Genomic DNA, 22,197 nt, shown 5'->3' on the forward strand with positions numbered 1-22,197 from the left:
GTCTATCATCAGAGCTTGAAGCTGTGTCATTCTCCCAAGGAAGCTGATCTTCAATTCTCCTTTCCCCGGCAACGGTGCCAATTAATGTTATCACCCCAAGAAACTCTCCTAGGTTGTATATCAGAGATGCTCGGGAACATTATAAACTCAACAAAATGTTGGATAAATGGTGGATGAATGAGAGAAATGTTGCATATTCAAGCCAGATAAACACTTCTACTATGCTTAACCCCAGACATGGGTGAACACCCCCAAACTACAAGGATTTTAACCACCAATTACTCACAGTTTGAGGAAAATGTGATGATGGAGAATACTAATCACACCAGCAGATGCACAGGACCCTGTGATGGCCAGCTGCAACCAGTAAAGAGGTCTGCAAATCTATTTCTTAACACACAGAGAGGATGACAGCTCTCTGGCATTAAACAAACAGAAACCTGCATACAAATTCAATGATACATGCTAAATTCTAACACAGAGGTGGGATGACAGCCCCTCTAATGCTAAACATCAACAACACATGAATAAATACATGACAGGCACAGCCTGGAACAAGAAGAAGAAGTGGAAAGTGAGAAATCAACAACAAAAGAAGCTTGTATTAGCTGGAAATGAAGACCAGAAACTGCAGGTATCACAATAGTTACAATCTCTAGAAGTTGAACCCTACATCAAACTAACATTCATCAACCTAATTACATTTTTCTTTTGGGTATATATAGAGTTTGTTCACAAAAAATCTCTGCAGACCCATGCGTGGAGGGGTCATAACTGACCACCAACCACATTTACAATTAGATATGGGCTTCTGATACAGTTTGATTGTTTTAATGGACAAAATGATATTTACTGGTACTTTGCTGTCCTTCATGAATAGGTGAAGTATGATTTGAATGCATTTCCATAACTGCTACAGTCATTGAGCTGCTCGAGGATCGTCTTTCTCATCCTTGACCACGTTGTTCTTTAAATGTGGTAGCTGAGGAATTCATGGGCAGATTTCTGGATCATCTCTTCCTTCTTCACGCACACAAAATAGGCTGAAAACACTGAAGAATACATTGAAAATGAATGAGGAGATAAGAACGAATTCTAGCCGTCGGATCGCTTAGATGGATAACCAAGATCTGATGGCGGGAGGCGATGGGAGGAAACAGGAGCGCGATTGATTATAGGCCGTCGGATCTGACAAATTGGACGATGGAGATCAAATCTAGGGGGCTATCAGGAGCAAATGGGAATGGAGCAACAAGGGTCATCGGATCTGGACGTGGCAGATCCGACGGTGATCGCAAGCGGAAAGTGCACACAATTTAGTGAGCAGGGGACCGTACCAGAATGGCAGTAAGCATTTTCCCCGCACCGCTCTTCAGCGTCGGGCGATTTACGTACACATGAGTGCGATCCAGTAAAATTAAGACACGTAGCTGGTGGGAAACCACTTCCCCGCGGGTTATCGGACGATCGGTTTATGGGAGCGAGGGCTACACACATCGTTGGATCATCAAGCGGAGGATCGAACGGCCCAGATTTAACGCACATATTTGGGGTTGATGTGACAGGTAAAGCCACGATGGGTTAAAACGAAAAAATGGGTTTATATAAGGTTTAAACGGTTATCGGGGTTTATAGAGTTAATATGGGGTTTTAAAGGTTACCGGGAGTTTTAAAAGGTTATTGGGGTTTACAAAGGTGAATGGGGGTTTATAAAGGCAAACTACAATAATGAAGATAGGGAGAATAAAGAGAAAGGAAGGGAACGAGGAAACGAGGGTAATGGAGTAAAAGGAATAAGGCAAATGAAGGGGAATGATAAAGTAAACTGTTGCAACCTCTTTGCCACCAAAATCAGTATTTCCCAATATGCTTTTTATCCATCAATGTCGAAGAACATAGCAGAGCTAACAGGCACAAAGATTGAGGAAATCTGGGCAGGTTGAATGGTGTTGACTACAGGTTTAGCTGCAAGTTTTACCGTAGAAGCAAGATCATACATTTACCGAGTTTAATTGGTTGTTTTGGGACTATTTTGGGATGAATTTGACTGAAATTCTTGGATGCATTTATTGTTGCCTTGACAGAGATCATTTAGAAGGTTGACCACTGAATTTTCGGACTGGTTAGGGTTGACTTCACTACTATTGACTGTTGTTGTCTTGGACATATATACAATTGAATTTTTTGACTCTCTCTCTCTTGTCTCTAATTTGACAAATAGCGTGACATTTTGACTTGACTAGATATTGGATATTGGCTAGTCAAAGTTTGACTTCAACTCTTGGATTTTGTACTCTCTCTACTGAACATTTGAAGACAATCTAATAGAAGAAAATTTGCAAATGGTTTTCCCACTAATGGGGTTTTCCCCTGGTAATTGACCAAATATTGTGTATCTTGTCTCTTGGTTTTATTTCATTGTGAATTTGAATAATTGTTTTATCTACTATTTCTCTACTATCATTGGTTAAATTGAAGAAGTGGAAAATGTTAAATTGGATGCTATTGGAAATTGTTGAAGTAATAGTTGCAACATAGAACAATTGACGAAAAATTAACATGGTATTAGCGTTGAGGTGAAGACAAGCCCAAGAGACATAGAGAAATAGCATCCATGTTCTAAGCAACTAGTTGAAAGGGGAAAATCTTTTGGTAAAAATGTCTACCTTTTATTTCAAGGATAATGAAAATCTAGTTGACACATATGACTTTGCAGCATGAAATACCAGGATCAATGTCACTTTAGATGAGTATGATGTCTTGGAGTACGTGGAAGGAAATATCTCACCACCACCAAAAAATGCTCCTCAAGCTGTCAAATCCAAGTATAAGAAAGGTGAGATTAAAGCTAAGAAGATTATTTTCAATTCTTTAAGATAAAATTTAGTTGTTTATATTTCATCCTTGAATACTTCCAAAGAAATGTACGATGATATTGTTGGCATGCATGAGGTAAACAATTTGAGCCACATAATGGAATTGAAAAATAAACTCAAGGAGTCTAGGTTGCATAAGGGAGAAAATACGCAATCATTATTCATAAGAATCATTGAGATCAAGGCCCAACTCTAGACTGCTCAAGAAATTATACTTGACAGGGAATTGGTGATGAATGCACTTAGTGGCCTTCCTTCTTCATGGGACATGTTCATTACTTCTATCAACAATAGGGAAAGGATCCCTTCTTTTGATGAGCTACTTGCTCTATGAAATCAAGAGGAAAGGTTGATGTTATATAGAGGGAAAATTCAAAGGCCAAATGAAGGAGAACCCAGTGCCTTCATTGCTCAAGGGAAGAAGAAGAATGTGAAGAAAGGAAAGGGAAAGCCATATAAATCAATAATACCTCCTCAATCCAATCGAGATTCCAAGGATTCAAGAAATATAGATAGAGATGTTGAATGCTACAATTTTCATCGAAAGGGTCACTATTCTCTAGATTGTCCCGAAAAGAGATATGCTCCAAGAACAAACTCTTCAAGGTCCTACAACAATAATCGTGGCTTCAACAACAACAGGTCGTATGAAAGAAGAGATGATAGAAGAGATGGAAGGAGAAATGAAAGAAGAAGAAGAGACTCTCCCAATGATCATGAAGATATATCATCCACCAAAGAGGTCAAGGAACTCCAGGTTTCAAAGCAATGATTTTTTTTTTTCCCAGGGAAAAAAATCGTAATTTCCATTATCTTGTTGAAAATTACATGTTGTATATGCCCATAGGCATATGCAAATACCATGACCATATTCAGCTGATATTGTTCCAAAAATTGTAATAGGTAGACCCAGTTGGGTGTGTTGTACATCTATAATAATTACATATTCAAAAAATCACCAGTGGGTGATTGCTGCTTAGTAGCCCAAAGTTACTAATTACAAAATAAAAAGTTGTAATAAAGAGACAAAATATATGTTGTTGATCTTAGGGGCTATCCGCCCGCCGATGTTCCTGGTCTATGTATGGCCTGTGGAAGTACTGGTAGGTCCTCTCTGGTGTATGCTCTGTGATCATCCATTCTCCTCGAGGACGATGCGTTGCCTCTTTCGATAGCTTGTCTGCACTTTCATTATGCTCCCTGTAGATGTGAGTGCATGAAATGTGATCAAAATGTGTTTTAAGAAAAACAATGTCATCCATAATAGTTCTTAGAGTATATGCATGGCATGTAGCTGTGTTGTTAAACCAATTTATGGCTATTTTGGAGTCCCCAAATATTTGAATGTATCTGCATTGTTTGAGAATGGAAAAATGTATCAAAAGTCGAAGGGTGACCGCTCTACATAATTATTTGTACCTTCGCCTAGACCCATGCATATGTGAAAAAAGTGGGTGTCTTTAATAATTTTGTGCGCGGGGGAGCTTTTAACTTCAATAGTTGACTCCACCAGCCTATCAGTCTGTCCGGTTTAAGCTCTGCTTGTATGAAGTCATACCCTTGCTTGGATGAGTAATGACCATGTTTAGATAGACCCCAAATTATTTCATCCTCATCATCATTGAGGTGGACATGGGATTCTGATAGAGCTTGCCATAAAATATTCCACTGTCTTTCCCATTGAATCGGGATATTCGATTCCTCACCTGTGTGCCAGGCTTGCAAAAGAAAGGTTGTGTTTCGATGGTCTCCTAGTTGAGATATGTATAGGACACCGATGTTGTAGAGGTATTTGATCAAATCTAGTGGTAATTGATATACATTCCCACTGCCAGTCCAGGGATCAATCCCAATACGCATTGATGCCCCATTCCCAATATTCCAGATAAGTCCTTTTTTGATGATGGGCAGGGTGTTAAGTATGGCCCTCCAAATGACTGAGATTCTTTTTCTGTTCCAAGAAGGTCATCTTATCCACTCAATTATAGAGCTGGGCCAAATGTATTTATGGGAGACCACCTCCGACCAGAGGCTCTTGTGGTTCAAGAGTAACCATCCTTGCTTTGTAGCCAGTGCTTGTGCAAAAGCCGAGAGATGCTTTAAACCCCATCCTCCCCATTTTTTGGGGGTCGCAATTCTGCTCCATTTGACCCAAGCATACGGCTTCCCATCCTTTTGTCCCTTCCATAGGAAATGGCTACAAATTTTTTGGATCCTATGTAAAATCCCCAAGGGAATCCAAGCCAAAGACATCCAAAAGACAGGGGTAGCTTCTATTACTGCTTTGATGAGTATCAGTCTTCCTACCCTGGATAGGAAGCGATGACACCAGATATTTATTCTTTTCTCCACTTTTGTGATCAACCAATTCCAATTTTCTATCTTGTATCCATCCGCTTTGATCCTAAAGCCCACATACTTCAGTCCATCCTATAGATCCAATAATTTATAGGGAAAATTTTGTAGGGAGAGGTGAATTTCCTATTGGGAGCATTTAGAGAAAGATATAGTGGACTTTTTCCTATTGATTTCCATTCTTGTAGCGGCACTGAAGAGTTTTAATGACTCCTTTAGAGTAATAATATCCTGTATGCTCCCATTGAGGAAAATGAGGATGTCATCCACAAAGAGAAGATGGGTCAATAGGAAATGATCAGTAATATTTATTCCCCTAAGTCTCCCAACTCACTTCTCCAAATCTAACAAATTGCTCAGGCCTTCCATGACTAGGAGGAACAACAGGGGGGATAAGGGGCATCCCTACCTGATTCCCCTTTCTGCCTAAAAGGGATAGGAGGCTGACCTATTTATAAGAATTGCGAAGGATACAGATGTTATACAACCCATTATCCATCTAATGAGCTCTAGGGGGAAACCCAAGTGAATGAGAATCATTCTTAGGTATAACCAACTTACTTTGGCAAAGGCTTTAGATAGGTCAATTTTGAGTGCCATCCCTTTGAGCTTTTTCAATTTAATAGAGTGGAGGGCCTCCTAGGCAGAGCCAATGGCTTCATGGATATGTCTATTGTGGAGGAAGGCAAATTGTTATTGAGAGATGTGTTCAGAGAGGATAGGCTTAATACGATTGGCTATGATCTTGGCTATAATTTTGTAGAGACAATTGCAGAGTGAAATAGGGCAGAAGTCATGGAAGGAGGACGGTGAGTCAGTCTTTGGAATGAGGGCTATGTAGGTGGAGTTTAAGGGGGCATATATACGACCAAGAGTCCGACTTTCTTCGATCACTTCAAGCAAATCTGGTCCAATAATGTCCAAGAAGGCAATATAAAATTCCACCAACCAGCCATCTGAGCCTGGGATTTTGTCTTTCTTGAACCATTTGAAAGTGCTTTCAAGTTCCCCCATAGAAATAGGTTTTATAAGGTCATCAATTCCATTCGGTTCCAAGTACCTAGGGAAGTGGCCAGCAAGATTGATGATTTCAGGTAGAGAGGGGCCTAAGGGGGCTTTGAAGAGCTACTTGAAGTGGGAGATTCCTACATGGGCGAGTTGTGGGTGAGTGGTAGCCAACTGATCTTGTTCCATGGGCATCTGCCAAATAGTATTACTGACTTTCCTTCTGTTGGCAAAGTTGTGAAAAAAAATTGTATTGCCATCCCCTACTTGCAACCAAATTGCTCTGCTTCCGAGCCTCCATAATTCTTCTCTATCTAGAAGGATCTTGGATCGTTGTGATTCCAAGTCCACAAGGTGAAGCTTTGTTTCATTGGATAAGTAGCCAAGCCCACTATCATTAGTTAAGGAGGCCAGTTGTTCTTCGATATCCACAAGTGATTGTTCATCCCTTTCTTTTTTCCTTTTAGACTAGTCAATGGTTAATCTCTTGAGCTGATTCAGGTTCCTGCAGAAGTCCGCAACCTTTCTCTGATCTCTGAGGGGTGGCTGGGCTTGCCAGAAGTCCGAGACCATCTTGACATAGTCTGGGTCTTTTAAACATGATGAATTAAATTTGAAAGGGGCCCTAGGCTTCCTGAAAGGACCGATCACTTCCAAGAAGATGGGGGAATGGTCCGAGATTCCCCCTGAACCAACCCATTGTCTGTATAGGGCTAGGGTTCAGAGGAGCTCTTCATGTATGAGATATTTGTCCAACCTTCTTCCAAGAGCAGCTTCACCAGTACGCCTGTTATGCCATGTGGGCATCTTCTTGTTCATGGGAACATCTATAAGCCCATATTGGTCTAGGAGGGAGCTCAGCTGGTCTGAGAGAGGGTCAATCTGTGAGTGATGACCCCAGGATTCCTCATTCCCAATGGAGAAATTTAGGTCTCCCCCTATAATGGTGGAACTATTGATCAAGGGGTTATCCAGTAGGGATTGCCAGAAGGCAAGTCTGTTTTGGTTGGGGGCATAGATATTGATGATGCGGATGTGTTTGCCTAATTCAGCAGATAGAATGTCCATGCCCAAGAATCCCAGGCCTCCCCAAGAGGATATCACCTTGATAGTTTTTGGATTGATACCCATGGCTAAACCCCCAGATCTGCCCACAACATCCAGGCCTTGAAAGTACCAACCAGGAAATAGAGTATGCAGGATCTTGATGATCTGATCAGAGGGCCCTAGAGTTTCATGTAGAAGTAACATGTCACAGGGGGAGCGGTTTAAGAGGAACTTAAGAGCCAGTTTTTTCTTAGGGTTGGCCAAACCCCTGCAATTGAAAGAGAGCCAAATCATTTGGGAATAGAGACAAGGGGTTCAGATGCTCTAAGTGCCCTTTCAATGGTGGTCTGTCGACCCTGCGCCACATCTGCCACCACAGATTTGATGGCTTTGGAAATCTTTGAAGGCCTGCCTCTGGTGGGTTTAATCTCTGCAGGTTGGAGGGGGATGCCGAGTCCAAGTAGGGGGATACTATTCAATGGATGAGATCAGAGGTTGTAGGAGTGTGAGCCTGATGCAGAGGGGGAGGGAGAAGGTTGAAGGAGAGGGTTTAGTGCTTGTAGGGATGGTGGGGTTGTAGAGAATATGGGGGAGGGGGGCTCAAAACCACAGTTAATGGGGGGTTGTGTACTCAATAGGGATGCAGAGTGAGACACAGGAATATGCAAAGATGAATTTAAATGATTGTAAAGAAGAGCAGAGGAACAAGAAGTAGGAGCATTACCCAATGTAGGAGCAGCTTCCACTGCAGACCGGGATCGATTCAGTGGAGGGGATGTAGGTGGAATCCTTGGAGCACTGGTTTGCTGAGTAGTGACTCCATCTGCATCCTTTGAGTGATCCTGACCTGAGGGCTGCTCGTCCACAATCGGGTCTTCAGACAGTCGATGTTTCACACCCCTTGCGGCCTCCTGTGCAGAAGTAGTGAGCAATGGGCAATCCTTGTATAGATGTCCGACCTTGTGGCATCTTCGGCATCGAAAGGGCACTCCTTCATAATCCAGATTTTGATGATGCAAGAAGTGCCTCCAGTGAAGGGTTATCTTTTCCTCCAGCCCCTCCCTGGTATCCAGGTGAACCAAGATTCACGCCATTGTCATAATCCCAGATTTTTCAAATGACTGGTCATGTTCTAAATATGTACCCAACACATATCCTATGCGCTTGAACACAACAAGGGTCCAAAAATGCATTGGAAGGCCCGGTAATCGGACCCAGATCGGCCCTGCACCCAACTGTTCATGCTCTGGATCAAATAAAGGGTCCCATCTTTTTAGTAGTACTGGTGCAAGCTCAATGTGCCAGAAGCAGGAAAGAATCCAATTAGTGTATTCTTCCCTATGGAAGCGAAGGGAAAACCATCCACAAGCCAAGACCCTGATAGTGGGTAATTCTTTGAGTAAGGAGCCCCAAATCTCTGGGGTCCAGAGGCGAAGACGTTCCACTGAGTATTTTCTGCTCCTTACTTGGCCTACCAAAACCTTCTTAGCCATATTTGTGACTTCTCCCATCGAGATGTCCTTGCTAAGGGTTAGATTGATGTCCCTGTCCACCGCTTTTAGGCGCCTTCCTTTCTTGGGTTTATCTGTGCGTCGAGCAATCAGATGCTCCTTAAGTAAACCCCTGCAACCCTGGTTGACCGTTTGGGGAGTGGATGGGGTAGATTTAGGGTTTGGGATCAGGGACCTGAAGCAGCCAGAGTGAATAGGGGTATTAGGGTTTGAGCCTTCGGGAGCTAGGGTTGCACTAGTGAAGGTAGGGGTGGAGAGGGGAGAGGGTCCGGACGGGGGAAAGCGGGAGGAAGAGGGTGCACAAGAGGGCAATGAGGTCTGTGGAGGGTGTACCAGGGGAGCATCGAACGTAGGAGAGGGTTGAAGACAGGTACCCAGCAGGTTTAAGGTCACTGGAGAGAGCGGGGGGCAGTCTAAACTAGGTGCATCATCAATGTGGACAGAGGGCGGGGGATGTTTATCAGATGGACACGGACGAAACGGAATGGTCTGAGCAGCTGTCAACAGTCGTAGAGTGGCAGCAAAGGGGCCAGAACCCATCACTGTTCGGTAGTGCGCCCAGATAACCTGGTCAGGGTGGGGGTCCACCTCGTAGTCTACATCATCCAACTCCATCGAAACCGACAGTCACAGTCAGCGGAGCTACAGTTGTCGAGGAGGCAACAAACATGATGCTAGGTAACCAGTTGTGCTTCGCGGTGAGTCTCGAATGCAAAGACCGCGGCTGAGAGAGGGTGAAACCAGGCAGGAAGGGAGGTGAATGGTAAATTAATATAGCTCGGTGCGTGAGCAGTGGCAATCAATCCCAGGGGTTATGGCCCCCGAGGCCTCCATGGTTAACTGCAGCAGTATTGCAGAGCTCCATCCCTCAGATTGCGATCAACGCCTTTCAAAGCAATGATACTAATCAATATGAATATATTCTTATTTCCACATTATCTAGTTCATCTCCTCTAGATACGTGGGATATTTGGTTGGTTGATAGTGGGGCCTCTCATCACTTCTATGGATATAAGGAGGTTCTCTCTAATTTGGTAGAGAAGGATACCTATTTGAAGATTATTCTTGGTAACAACTCCACTCATCCCATAAATAGTTTCGACCCTGTCAAATTTCATTTACACTCTTAGGAACATGATTTTCTTCATGATGTGATGTATGTGTTGGGATTGAAGAATAATTTGGTATCGATATCTATTTTGGAGGATAAAGGAATGAAGGTTGAATTCATCAAAGGAAAAGTATTGATTTGGCCTATTGGATCCTAAATGAGAAATTCCTTCACATTGGATCTAGGTTTGAAGGACTCTATAGAGCCAATGGAAGACCCCTTCTAGCAATGGTCCATAATACAAATCATCAAAGCAAATTGTGGCACCGAAGGTTGGCCCATCTACATTATTATTCTCTTCCAAAATTGAATAAGTTGGTCTTCGGGATCCCCGATGTTCAAGCCCATCATGATGGTATATGTCCAGGGTGTGCCAATGGAAAGAAGACAAGGGGACCATTCCCCTCTAGTGAGAAAAAGACAAAATATGTCCTTCATCTCATTCATTCTGATATATGTGGTCCAATTCTTGTGCATTCACTTGGTGGCCATGTCTATTACATCACATTCATAGACAATTTCTAAAGGAAGACATTGATATATTATTTGAATCATTTAAAATATTCAAGGATTTCTAGGCTTTGGTTTAAAATCATACAGGGAAGAAAATAAAGATCTTCATGTCCGATAATGGCAGGAAATACATATCAAATGAATTTATAGACTTTGTAAGAAGGAAGGAATTAAGAAGGAGACTATTGTGCCCTACACTCCCGAACAAAATGGAGTGGTTGAGAGAAATAACAAGGCCATTGTGGAAGTTTCCTGGGCCATGCTCCATGATCAAAAGATGCCAAAGTTCCTTTGGGCTGAAGTAACAAACACTGTGGTATATGTTCAAACCAGGTTGCCTCATTAAGTTTTGGACAACAAGACCCCCGAGGAAGCATTCTTAGGTGTCAATCCCGATATTATTCATCTCCAAATTTTTGGCTACCTCATATACTTCCATGTGCTGAAGGACAAAAGAAACAAGCTAGAAGCCATATGAACAAAAGGTACGTTTTTTGGATATAGTGAAGATTCTAAAGCATTTAGAATATATATTTATGGTTAGAGGAAGGTTGAAATTAACAAAGATGTAACATTCGATGAAGATGTTTCCCTTGGAAAAGCAAGGGACCTCCCTCTACCTCCTCCTCCTAAAGACAAGAGTGATGATATGGATATTCTAGAAGGTCCTTCTATGCCTAAATCTGAGAAGGACATCGTTGATGATCCCATGGAGCCTATGGACCCCTTGGATCCTCCTCCATGCGATCCCCCTACAAGGAAAATACCACTTTGGCTCAAGGACACACTACAAGATGTTGAGAAACATGTTGTTGCTCGTGGAACTTTTAGGGAAAGCAAGAAGCCATGCAGGTACCAAGCATATGTTGTTGCTATGAGCAATATGATTCAAGTTGAGCCTCATACCTTTGAAGAAGCCATGAAGGAACAAGTTTGGAGGGATGTTATGGCTGAATAATATGAATCTATTACAAAAAATGATGTTTGGGATGTTGTGCCTAGACCAAAGGATAGATCAGTGGTGACCTCCAAATGGATCTACAAGATCAAGCACGGGGCTGAAGGAAGCATTGAAAAATACAATGCGAGGTTTGTAGCCCATGGATTCTCACAAAAAGAGGGAGAATATTATGATGGCATATTTTCTCCTGTAGCCCAAGATACAGCCACTTGTTAGATAGTTTCCCTTGCTTCCAGTTAGGGATGGACTCCTTATAAAATGGACATGAAGACTGTGTTCTTAGATGGTTTGCTTCAAGAAGAAGTGTATGTTAAACAACCTCCAAGATTTGAAGTTCATGATAGTAAGACCTATGTATGATGATTGAATAAATCTCTTTATGGATTAAATCAACCTCCTCGTGCTTGGTATGCTAGCATCGACAATTACTAGATGAAGTTGGGATTTACAAGAAGCAGTGCTAATCCAAACTTATTCTTCAAAACAATACAAGGAATTCCTCTCATTTTGGCATTACATGTTGATGACTTATTCTTGACAGGTGCATACCCTCTCATTCTAAAATGTAAGAAGGGTTTTTCTTCCAAATTCGAGATGAAAGACCTTGGTTTGATGCATTATTTCTGGGTACTAGAAGTATGGCAAAAGTCGAGAAAGATTTTCCTTTCACAAGGAAAATATGTCGTGAAAATGCTAGAGAGATTTGGCATGGTTGAGTGCAAGTCCTTGCCTACACCTATGTAAATGAATTTCAAGAAGTTGTGTGGAGAGGTTATCGGACCAGACCTAGCAAACCCCTTGGAGTATAGATAACTGGTTGGTGCTCTAATGTTCCATGTGAACAATTTCCCCAACACATGCTTTGTAGTTAACACTTTGAGCCAGTTTATGACCGATCCTCACCATGTACATTGGATTGTTGCCAAGCATGTATTAAGATATCTACATGGGACTATTAACCTTGGATTGAGATATGTTGTTGGAAATGTTAGACTACATGGATATACGGATCTCAATTGGGTTGGAAGTGTTGTCGACAGGAAGAGTACTTATGGATGTTGTTTTATTCTCGGATCTGCCATGATATCGTGGATGAGTAGGAAGTAGAAATCTGTAGCCCTTAACACTATTGAGGTTGAGTATATTGCAGCCATCTTGGCAAGTTGTGAATCAGTTTGGTTGAGGAAACTCTTTGGAGAGCTATTTGATTAAGTTTTGGACACGACAATCATCTATTGCGACAACAAGAGTGAGATTCATTTGTCAGAGAATCATGTGTTCCATGACAAGTCCAAACATATAGAGATTAGATATCATTATATCTTAGACATGGTGCAGAGAGGCGCTGTGAGACTCCTCCACATTTCTATAAATAAGAAAATTGCCAATATCCTAACCAAGGCTTTGCTGAAAGGGAAGTTCTTGGTTTTTAGGGAGAAGATTGGACTAGTTGATATGACCCTTTCAAATAAGGGTCTGGGTTGATCAATAACACTGAGAAATTCTCTTTACTCCCTCAATTGAACTCCCAGGGTGAGGAATGGAGCCATGGGGCTCCTGGGGTTGAGAGACCTCTAATCGATAGGATGTTGAGACCTTGGTTCTCCCTTCTTCAGAGTATGCCCCAATTAGTGTCCTGCCCACTCTATAGGATAACCTCTCCCATTTGGCCAATGGGTTGAGGGACTTAGGATAGAGTGTGATCTCTGCCCCTTGCAGTAGGTCGATCTCGTCCAAGTTGGTGGATGAAAGTGTTCTACCATATGACTCTTTAGGGGTAATATGGATGATCAAGGTCAATAGGGTAGAGTTTGATCCTTACCTCCAGTAAGTTGATCTCACCTATTGTCAGGGACTTTGGGATAGAGTGTGATCCCTACGCATTGGGGTAGGTTGGTCTCACCCATTGTCTTTGGTTCTAGGTTGATCTAGGTGGATATTGGTGGCCACCCACCTATTTCAATTAGACCCTCGCCATTGTTTCTTTCAGTTTTCTTAATTTTACCACAATTTACTATTTTGGGTTTTTTCAGGTCCTGAACTTTCAGATCCATTTTGAGGCCCTAAATGATATTTTTTTTGGAAAGCAGGCAAACCCACCACCTATAACCTTAGGTTTGTAGTTGAAAGTTGTAGTTCTCAGGCAAATATTTCTAACAAGGTATCATATGCATAAAATAGAGATCGTATGCCAAAGTTACAACCTCGAGAGGTTGATGTACCAATTTACCCCAATGGGGCCCACAAATGTTTGGCACTTCATCTCCTAGGGTTAGTTTTTTTGACAATTAGGGTTTTCCATTATTTATAAATAACAAATAGGCCTTCGAGCCTCATTGTAACATAGTTCAAAATGCATGTATCTACCACATCTCTTCTCAAAGATAAGCTACCATTGCCTGAGCTAGTTTATTTCCATTATGCATGTAAACAATTTTCAGTATTTCGTTATTAATGAATTGAAGTTTTGTTTTTGTTGTGTCTCTATTAATTTGTTTATATATGTATGTCATTTTGTTTCTTCATAAATCAGGATCAGTGGTATCAGAGCGGCATTCTATTTCTCTGTTTTTTTGTGCATGTCCCCAACGAGGTTAGGGTATAAGGAGTTGGGACTTGAACTGGTTGAGCCTTTGCAAGACTGTCCCGCCGACACCGACAACCTCTCATGGTGGAAGAAAAGTAATATGAGGGAGCAGGAAATCCTATTTGCTCGAAGAATCCATTAAGGGGCAAAGGAATGAGATGATGGAAAAGTTTGCCTAGATCCTTTGGTGGATGCCCACCGGCAACGCATCTTCATCCAATAGTCACTTTCGAGGCACTGCCCCCTTCAAGATACAAGTGAACTTCGATATCCCTATATTCAAAGGCCAAATAGATGCAGATGTTGTAGATAAATCTTTGAATTTGTTGGAAGGTTATTTTTCAGTCCATAGTTTATCCGGTAGGGAGAAGATTAGTTTTGCACTGCTTAAGGTTGACCCCCGTGTCAAGGACTAGTGGGAAAATTACCCTGAGAAAAGGGTCAAGGAACCATCTATGTTTACAACCACCCCCTCTTGGGACTCTTTCTGAGACACTATCAAGGAATAATATTACCCCGTGGGGAGCTATGAATAATGAGGACAAGTACATAAAATGGACCACACTAAAGAAACAAAGGGACCAAGATGTGCATGAGCTCAAAAATATTTTTCATACTCTATGCACAAAATTGGGTATAATTAAAGACTCTAAGTGACATCTAGTTCTTAAGTATCACGTCTGTCTGCAAAAATGCATTCAAGAGGAAATGGAATTCCTGGACATCTCCTCACTAGGTGCAACATACTGATATGTTTTCAAGATTGAACCAAATTTTAAACAAAAGAAGCTTGACTTTGGATTTGTGAATCAGAAGTAGGACAAAAGTGCCCCCAAACCATAGAAAAAAGGAAAAAACCAAGGTGGAGTGACCCAGGACAAACCACATAAGACGCAAGAAAAGAATGGTACCACGAAGACGAAGAAGAACACGGGAAAGTGGTGTGAGTTCCACAAGAGCCCCACTCACAATACAAATGAGTGTCGCACCAAGTAGTCATTGGTGGCCAAGCTGACAGCTTCAGAGTCCGATGCATGCTCCGAATCTGAACCAGAACCCGACAAGGGGAAGAAAATTATTAACGCAAAACCTAGTGCCACTATTACCACCACCAAGATTTGGAAGATTGAGTGCAAATATCCAGAGGAGGGGAGCACCTCTTCCACTCACAGATGTGGGTGAAGTCTTCTCTGATGCAGTTCATTGTCAACAACGAGAAATAAAATAACTTCATTTCAGCAGTGGTCATGAAGCGATTGGGCCTACCAATCACACCACACTTGCAGTCGTACACCATTAGGTGCCTTCACTAAGGACAAGATCTCTACATCATCCAGTGGTTTCTCCTTCCCTACAACACCAAACCCTTTACGAATGAGGTACTATGTGATGTTTCTCATCTTGAAGTTTGTGATGTATTATTAGGCCAACCATACTTGTGAAAGCATCACACTGTGTATGAGTCTAAGCCTCGCACTTTTATTATTACTCTGGGTAATAAGTTATACAGGATACTGTAGGTAGCCATGCCTACCATCATCTCTTTTATATCTACTAATAAATGCAATAAGATCATATCCCGAACCAGGAATTATTTTTTATTTTATTTTTTATTTTTTTTTATTTTTCTGATTCTCTCTCAAAGAAAGGGGAATATAGTGGCCACATGCATGGCCCCCATGAAGGGTTCCCCAATGTAGGAGAAGTAGGTGGATGAGGTTGTGGAAAAATATAGGGACATATTCTCCTCACTCACGGGGGTACCTTTGCACTGTCAGGTCAAGCAAATCTAGGAGTTGTTGCAAAAAGGGCATATCCGACCAAGTTCCATGCCTTATGGGAGCCTAATTGTACTTGTACAAAAGAAAGATGGAACCTAGAGACTTTACATTAATTATTGTGCACTAAACAAAATCATTGTCAAGAACAGGTATCCAATCCCACCATTTGATGACCTTCTTGACGAAATCAAGGGGGGAAAGTATTTTAGCAAGATCAATTTGAAGTCTGGCTATCACCAGGTGTCAATAGAACCCACAGATGTATGGAAGACTACCTTCAAATCCAAGGAGGGACTTTTGAGTGGTTGGTCATGCCTTTCGAGTTGACAAATGCCCCTGCAACTTTTATGAGGTTGATGGATGACATCTTTTGTCCCTTCACAAAATCATTCATGGCTGTATATCTCGATGACATCCTCATCTTTGGAAAGAGATGGGAAGAGCACCTATAACACATTTGACAGGTCCTTCGAACCCTACGACAACACAAACTATGTGCCAACTTAGAGAAATTCACATTTGGCATGAGCCAGGTCCAATATTTGGGCTACATCATTGATGAGCAAGGCATGCATGTGGATTTGGCTAAGATCCAAGTCATTTGGGATTGGACAGCCCTAACCACTCTAATAGAGCTTCGTATCTTTTTGGGCCTTGCCAATTTTTATCGGAGGTTTGTGTTGGGATTCTCTCATATCACCTGGCCTCTGATTCAAGTTACTATGAAATAAATTTTTTTATGGTTTGAGTCCTAAGAAGGTATTCATTGAGCTAAAGCACAACCTCTACTCTACACCTGTACTTACATTTCTAGACCTGCAACAACCATTTGAAATTGAGATAGACGCCTCTGACTTTGTGATTGGTGCAGTTCTCACCCAACATGGGCATCTAGTGGCCTATCACATTAAGACACTTTCTGACATAATTCATAAATACCCCACCTAAGATAAACAGATGTATTCCATCATGAAGGCATGCAAGTAATGGAAACATCAGATTATGGGGAAGGAGATGGTCATCCACATAGATCACCGACCTCTTTAGTTTATCTAGACATAAGGGAAGTTTTGGAACGATCGACATCATAAGTGGTCTACATATTTGAAACAATTCCACTTGGACATTAAATACAATAAGGAATCACCAATCATGTTGCAAATTTCCTTAGTTAGCCCCCAGTTGCAACACTGAATACTGTTCTCAACTTTTGTTTCCATGAGACCTCCGAATGGTTGCAATTGTACCAAAATGATCCATATTTTTCCACCACATACCATATGCTAGTGGATGGAAAGAAAGTTCCAAATTTCCACCTCCATGATGCATTATTATGCTACCTAGGCCACCTTTGTGTTCCTTCATGAGAGTGTGAAAAGCTGATTTGGGAGGCACACTATAGTCAAGTCACATGATACTTTGGTGTGGAGAAAATTGTTTTCGTACTAAAAATTATTTTTATTAGCCAAAACTCCGACAAGACATTGGAAAATATATCAAATCCTGCAATTCCTATGTCATCGCCAAGCCAACCATCAAGAAGCAAGGCCTATACATGCCTCTTCATATTCCAAGCCAGCCCTGGGAATCCATCTCCATGGACTATCTTTCAGGCCTCCCTTCTACCAAGCATGGTAATGACTGTGTATTTTTTATCGTGGACATATTTTATAAGATTAATATATTGGCGGTTTGCAAGAAGAGTATCACATTAGAGGACACTGCCAAACTCTTCTTTGAACAAGTACGGGTACATTTTGGAATCCTACAGACCATTATATCATATCGAGATAACAAGTTCTTGAGCATATTCTGGTTGAGCCTCTGGACATTATTGGACACTAAGCTCACCAAGTCGACTACATTTCATCCCCAGACTGATGGCCAGACAAAGTTTGTTAACAGGATGATAGTGCACATACTACACATGTACAAATCCAAGCATCCATGAACCTGGGATGAGAGCCTTCCTTATGTGCAACATAGTTATAACAAAGCTCTCCATAGCTCGACTAGCTGCAGGCATTTTCAAGTGGGTCTAGCATTTCAACCACTATGTCCAATTGATGTTGTCATGCCTCATGTGACTACATAGGCAGAAGTCACACATGTGCATTCCGACGCTGATGAAGCAACTCGGTTTATTGAATGAATCCAACACATTTGCTAGTAGGTGCACAAAATCTCAGATAAGTGCAATGCCAAGTACAAGCAACATCATGATCCACATAAATTTCTACACAAGTTTTAGGTGGGAGACAAAGTTTGGTTGCATTTGCAAAAATAACACCTTACAAGAGCTCATCAGAAGCTTAGAACACTTTTTATGGGCTTTACACTATCACTAAGGTTGTGGGAGACAATGCTTTTGAGCTCAACATTCCCTCATTCCTTGGCCTGCACCTAATGTTTAATGTGGACCACCTTCAACCATACTTTCCACCATTACTAGACACATCAAACATTGCAGAACAAATCACACCATCAGAGCTAAACCCAAACTGCATGGATACATAAATCAAGAACACTTGCTAGCAGAAGATCCAACTGTATCAGGTTGTCAAATCTAGCCAACTCCTACACCAAGGCAAGTGGCTCACTAAGGACTAAGTTCAACACAATTTTCCCCATCTCATGGAGGCACTCAATGCAATGGGTACCATTACTTCCTAAGGGGGGAGGACTGATCCAGGTGGATATTAGTGGCCACCTGCCTATTCCACTTGGACCCCCACCATTGTTTCTTTCAATTTCCCTAATTGTATCACAATTTACTATTTTTGCCAGTTTTTCAAGTCGTGAACTTTTGGAACAATTTTGAGGCCCTAAACAACATTGTGTTTGGAAAATGAGTAAACTAAAAAGCAACAACATGAGTTTTCAATCGATAGTTGTAGTCCTCATATATGTGTTTCTAAAAAGTATTGTACACAGAAAATGGAGATCGTATGTAGAAAGTTACGACCCTGGGAAGTTGATGTACCTATTTACCCCAACGGGACCCATAGACTTTTAACGCTTCATCTCCTAGGGTTAGGTTTTTGGAAGTTTATGGTTTTCCATTGTTTCTAAATAATAAATAAGACTTCGAGCCTCATTGTAATGAAGTTTAGAAGGCATGTAGTTGCCACATCTCTTCTTATAGATAAGCTACCATTGCCTGAGCTAGTTTATTTCCATTATGGATATAATAAATTTTCAGTACTTTTTTATGAATGAATTTGAGTTTTGTTTTCATTGTATCTTTGTGTTTTTGTTTATATCTGTATTTCATTTTGTTCCTTCATAAATCAATATCATGGGTGGTCGCCATGGCTCCCTGATGATGATAATTCTGGGTGGTAGCAGAGTCTCTCCAATGGTGATAGAGACAGGGTGGTACTTGGAGCTCCCCTATAGCAATTCTTCTTCTGTAGATTCAATAATGTTTAGCATGAGATAAGCATAGACAAGTAGAGATAAGCAGGGATCTACATGACATGATGACAAGATACATATGATGATCACATGATTCGGTTGGAATTTCTAGCAAGATGAGAGAAAGTTTTAATTTGGTAGCTCAGTGACAAATTCCAAACATTGCATTTAATCCCTCTTTTTGAGAGGACCGAAATTGAATTTTGAAGCACTCAATTTTGATAAGGAAAAGTTGATTTTTGAGGTCAAGCCCACAAGTACAAAATTGTCAAGGTCTGCCTTGGGTCAAATGACACATCACAAGGAGTTGCATATGAATACAATGTGAGTCCTCCTCATTTGGCACTTCATCAACTCACAACATAGCTTCTCTCTCCTCATTCTATTGGTTCATACAACTCATAATTGCAGGGTATCTCTCACACGTTCAAAGGACATAAGTCCTTTTTTATTTGGCTGAATTACATGACTGTTTTTGGGTGTTGACTAAGGATTGTTTGACCATCTTGGACTACGTTTTTGGGTGGATTATCTCTATTTTTCCTAAGCTACATTGAAGGGCACAAATATCGAGGAAATATGGGCAAGTTGACTAGTGTTGAATACAAGGCTAACCATAAGTTTGATCGTACAAGAAAGTGCAGACTTCGACCTTATTTGACTAGTTGTTTTGGGACTGTTTTGGACTAATTTTGACCAACATTCTAGGATGCATTTATTGCTTCCTTAACCGAGCTCTTTTGGAAGGTTGACCATTGACTTTGTGGACTAGTTAGGGATGACTTCACTGTTGTTGATTTGGACATAATTACAGTTGAATTTTTTTGCCTCTGTCTGTTGTCTCTAATTTGAAAAATAACATGACATTTTTACTTAATTGGATATTGGATATTGGTTTGGGATGTTGGCTAGTAAAAGTTTGACTTTAAATCTTGGATGTTGTACTCTCTCTGCTAAACATTTAAAGACAATCTAATAGAAGAAGATTTGAAAAGGATTTTCCCCCTCGTGGGGTTTTTCCTTGGTCATTGACCAAATATTGTGTCTCTTGTCTCTTGGTTTTGTTTCATTATGCTTTTGAATAATTGTTTTGTCTACTCAGTTTCTCTACTGCCATTGGTTAAATTGAAGAAATGGAAATTGCTAAATTGAATGTTATTGGATATTGTTGAAGTAATAGTTGCAGCATAGAACAATTGATGAAAAATTAACACGAGCTTGGCATGGGCTTGCATCCCTTGTATCATGTGTGGATCACATTATGTTTAATCATGAGGCGGTACCACCTATCCAAAGGAATTTTGGTGAAGGAATAAGAAGTACAACAATATTTGATGGTGTGACGTGCTGGCCATGAAAATCGTGGGAGCAGTCGATCCAAGTGGAAGGTTGGCGGATTTGGACTGTGTCTCACATTAAATTTATTTAATTGCAACACGACAAAACCTAATGGGATAGAGCAATGATATTATCTATATTTAGTATTATTTTAGGAAATAGGTAATGATGTTAGCTGCATAATTGGAACCTCAAATTTTTGGTAGGTTTCCAAGCTTATTTCAGTAGAGGATATAGGGAGAGACCTAGTGAAAGTCTCAAATTTAATTATATGATGCTACCCTTATTTGGTTAGACTGTTAAGGGGCGAGTCGGGCATGGTTTGGTCATCTTGTGTAGACCAATCGGAGATTGAAACAACAATTGTATTGAGACAAGGGTCTGCATTTGGAGGTTTTCGGGGTTGGAAAAGATGCAATACATAGTCTATGAATCTTGAACTCTTGTGGTGCATAGGAATGGAGCTATGAGTGCTAAATAGAGAGATTTGGGGGAGGAGCTTGCATTGCTACAATTAGAAATATTGAAACTCCAAGTTCGTCATAATGAAACAATATCTAATTTGAAATATGCAATGGATTTAATATAGTGGAACATAACTTTCAATTTTAAAGAATTAATGATGAAATAGTTGTCATTTGTCAATAAATGGAGTATCTTCAACACATCTTCAACTGGATTCAACAAAACTTTCCTTCTGTGTAACTATACCAGTCAAAACATCTTACAAACTATTGATCTAAATGTTTGTGTTCCAACTCAGGAAAATGAGGAACTTTTGATTGAAGACATTCAGAGTGATGGTAGAACTAAAATCAAGTGACTATTAATATATGCAAGTTAGGTGTTGTATACTTCTAGCCTATTTTTGGAGGATATATACCTCTTGTTGTTTTCGAATACTAGTACATTGGACTTCCTTTCGTTTTGAATTTAGATAATAGAAAAAGGATGATAGAAGCATCCTGAAAATCATCACTTTTGTTCAATTATTGAATAGTTTTTCCCACAAACACATATTTCTAATATAAATATTTATTGTTATTATTAATACACACACACATATAATTGGAAGTACCATTTAAAAAAATGTTAATAATGTTAATTAACATATATGTTTTACTAGGTTATTTTTTTCTGTGGTTCACAAACTCTAGAGATCGGTGACCACTATGTCCATGGAATATTTGTACCAAGCAGATACACCTAAAAGGACCACTTCCTGTCGGCTCAACCATGAAGCCTGGCCCTAAGAATGTTGAAGAATTGAACCCATGACCTCTCAATAGCAAAGGTGCTTTAAAGACGAGCACTTGACCAATTGAGTTGACCTTCAAAACTTATTTTACTAAATTACTTAATATTACCATACTTGATTTCATACGAAACAAAATAAATATCAAAAATTTATTATCACACTAAAATAATTTAAACTAAATAAGTTTAAATTAAAGTTATATATTTCAATTTACTAAAATAATTTATGATATATATGTGTATGTTAAGTAAATTTTAATTTTAATTTATTATTTGAAATTTGATTAATGTTTTAAGTACATAGATTTTTTTGTATTTTTTTAGTTTTACGGATATGACATTAGATAATGGTGGTCGGTCCACTTAAAATGTATATTGGATAATGGTGGTTGGTCCACTTAAATGTATATTGTTCGTTCTTGTGACCCATTCTAAATA

Source organism: Pinus tabuliformis, chromosome 5_1 (genome assembly GCF_031772625.1).
Source record: "Pinus tabuliformis cultivar Carrire ecotype Pingquan chromosome 5_1, CPIR1, whole genome shotgun sequence".
NCBI classification, from domain to species: Eukaryota; Viridiplantae; Streptophyta; class Pinopsida; order Pinales; family Pinaceae; genus Pinus; species Pinus tabuliformis.